The 3560-nt window shown below is 29.6% G+C and overlaps 1 protein-coding gene across 2 annotated transcripts in view; it reads left to right on the plus strand.

Moving 5' to 3' along the window:
• The first annotated feature begins 400 nt into the window (after positions 1-400).
• Positions 401-3560, plus strand: part of LOC137643481 (uncharacterized) — a 72691-nt gene continuing 69531 nt past the window's right edge. The window contains exon 1 of one of the 2 annotated variants that reach the window (XM_068376254.1): positions 401-536. The gene's annotated coding sequence lies outside the window, so the exon portion shown is untranslated. The remainder of the gene's footprint in view (positions 537-3560) is intronic. The other variant, XM_068376259.1, reaches the window with a different exon arrangement.

The following is a 3560-nucleotide window of genomic DNA, read 5'->3' on the forward strand; positions in this document are numbered from 1 at the left end:
TGTCTTCGTTATCAATTTATAAAAAGAAAAAAAGAAAAAATAAATGACAACTGATAGCGTTCCCAAAATAATACTATAATCATACGTCGTACAAATGCAGACGATTGTCTTTATAAAGAAAAAAAAATAATAACAACCGAGGTAGCTTTTAAGACAGAGGTGTAATAAACATAATTTTTGCGCTCACTTATTATAATGGGAATTTTCACAAGGTATATTTGAGATTGGATAGTTATATGCTATAGACCAGAGACACGAAAAATCAAGTGTTACATAAAATACTTCTTTACTCTGATAAGAACTTATTGGAAGGATGTTGACCACTGTAGGATTAAGACTAATTTCGCTAAGCAAATGCTGACCAGTAATAAGCGAATGACCTTCAGATGTGATCCAAATGCAGTACAGCCACGTCCTGACAATCCCAAGACGAAGAGGAATCCAACTCTCCAGCCAGTCTGCTGTTGGCGACCGAAGAGTGAAGATCGAACAAAAACAAAAAAAAAAATACAATTGGTCCTCACCTGCGAATTACGGTGAGTACTTTCACAGCTTATTGATTACATGTGCAGATGCGTGTAACCTAATATATATATATATATATATATATATATATATATATATATATATATATATATATATATATATATATATATATATATATATATATATTGCAAATAACACAGATGAGCGAAGTGCTTACGAATATGGCACTTTCAATTATAATAAAAGCTACACGCAGGTTTCTTAGTATCATAATTATGTAAATAATAAAGTTTACTGCATTTTTGAATATGATAAGGCTGCGCTTGACACTCATCGCAGTAGGCCTACACGCAAACGTGGTTTAACAAGTTGTAAAATCTTATCCTAAAATTGAATCGTAAGTGGCATTAATTAATTTAAACCAAAAATTAAATGAAAATAGATATAATCGTTATAATTAAGCGTTATAAATACACAATGAAAACTCTATTAGCGACAAACGCTATATGGGTGCTGAATCTGGGCTTTTCTATAGGAAAGTTCATTGCAAATGTAAACAATTCAGAGGCAAGAATCCCCTCCCTATTCTTAACAGTCTCAAAAAAACATCTTATTTTGGATTTCACCTTTTTAACTAGAACTACTGAGTAAGAAACAAAGCTTGAACAATAAATAAACAGTATCCACATTAACAATGAACGTAAAAAGGTCAAAAGAAACTGAAGAGAATATTACTGACGCTTAATGGTGGCCCGGAGTTGTTTCGTGTTTTGTGCTAAATACTATATCTTCCCTTCTCTCTTATTCTCTTAATGGAAATGATATTCTCCTCCCTTCATTGTTTTTTTTTTTTATATTTAAATGTCAATCATAAAGTCATTTCAATTTTTCCTCCAATAATTTGACGTAGATTAAATTTTTTTTTCTACAGATTTTTCTCTCTTAAATTTAATTTATGTGAATACGTAATGATATAGAATTTCATGATATATATGGTACAGTGAGAGTACAAACATTCATAGATACATTTATAGAAGAAAATATCAGAGAAACAGACCACCTGCATTTGCGAAACAAGAGGCAGCTGGGAAAATCAAAAGGTCAGGTCAGATGTCCTGTTGCTTCCTTCCTTTTCTTGACTCTCACATAGTTACCTACATTTTTTCTTATAATAATACAAGTTGTTTTTAAATAGTCTCTCAAATCCACAAATGCACCAACCGACGTATTTTACGCGTGCAATATATAAATGCATACAGAGCCATGTACATACATGCACATATTATGTATAGATTCATATACGCATATCTGTCGACGTATATACATACATACACACACATAAATATATATATATATATATATATATATATATATATATATATATATATCTATATATATATATACATGTATATATATATATATATATATATATATATATATATAGGCTATATATATATATATATATATATATATATATATATATATATATATATATATATGTATATATACATGTATATATATATTCTTACGAAGCTGGTCTAGTAGAAGAGTAAATATTTTATTCATGTATTTCATTTTTGTATTTAAGAGATGTATAGCCAGCTCGAAGGGGGAGTTCCACTCATGTGGGTTTAAGTAATGCATGTGAATTACATGACTGTCGTTATTCATCTAATTGTATTTTCATTCAATTCGGTATATATAAATCTACGTTATTTTTAAGAATTAACTTTTTATTTCATGTAGTTTTGTTATGAAATCTTATGTAATCTCGTTTACGTATGCTGTATGGCTCACACGAGGTATGAGCAGGAGGGATTACGTCATCTTTATGTTTCCACGTGGTTAGCAATTGCATGAAAATTCTCGAATTAGATTTACTCTTTTTCTTTTGTCCCGAGTTGTAGGTGAGTGCAGTTAGCTGAGAGGAGGTTGCCTCGCAAGCAAGGGTAATACCCCTTTTTCAAATTACTACGCTCACAACCTTATGCCACTAGACCATGCCCCCACACTTCCTGTAGGCCGAACTGGAAGGTTCCGGAAGAATTAAGTCAATATATATAGCCCCCAGGAATGCATGAACAGCAAAAGAGACCCAGCCTATCCCTTTGAAAGAGCCAATGTCTGCCTGCCCTCTCTCCACTCAAGTGTGTGTCCTCTCAAATGTGAGAAGAGATTTGTTCAAACGTTGGTGAGATTATTGGATATTAATTCAAGTGTAGTGTATTAATATGAGTATATTTTAACATAAATTTTTGTAACTGGCCCAGTGAGATTAGGTTAAACAGTGAAGTGCATTAAAAGTTTTTCTTAACCTTTCTGCAACCTTGTGTGAACCAAAAGACGTACGTGTAACACTTACACATATGTAAATTTCATTATTGTATATTCATTAGTGTTCAAATGTTAACTCTTTTCAAAATTATCAAAATTAAATATTTTTATATATCAATTTCCAGTGGAACAAGTGATTGTATAATTATTTTTTTTTAAATTGTCTTTCTTTTGCCTTAGTCTAAGATGTAGTACATATTTAACATTTCTAGTGATTTATTTTTCGTGTTAGTTCTTATGAATTGCCGTTAACTTTTTATAGAATATATTCATTTTTGTATTATGTGTATTATTTCAATCACCAATATTTTTTCTCTGTGGGTTTTTGAATAGTTCTCACACACACACACACACACACACATACATATATATATATATATATATATATATATATATATATATATATATATATATATATATATGTATGTATATATGTACATACGTATATATATACATACATATATATATATATATATATATATATATATATATTCGAACTCGAACTAAGGAAACTGAGGCTCTAGTGATTTACCACCGGCCACAAAGTTAATTTCTCCGTCCACGAAGCAGAGTAAATTCAATATTGAGAGGTATTTATAGCTTCTATACACACACACACACACACACACACACATATATATATATATATATATGTATATATATATATATATATATATATATATATATATATATATATACATATGTATACACTTGTATATATGTATATATATACATAAATA

Source organism: Palaemon carinicauda, chromosome 1, assembly GCF_036898095.1.
Source record: "Palaemon carinicauda isolate YSFRI2023 chromosome 1, ASM3689809v2, whole genome shotgun sequence".
NCBI classification, from domain to species: Eukaryota; Metazoa; Arthropoda; class Malacostraca; order Decapoda; family Palaemonidae; genus Palaemon; species Palaemon carinicauda.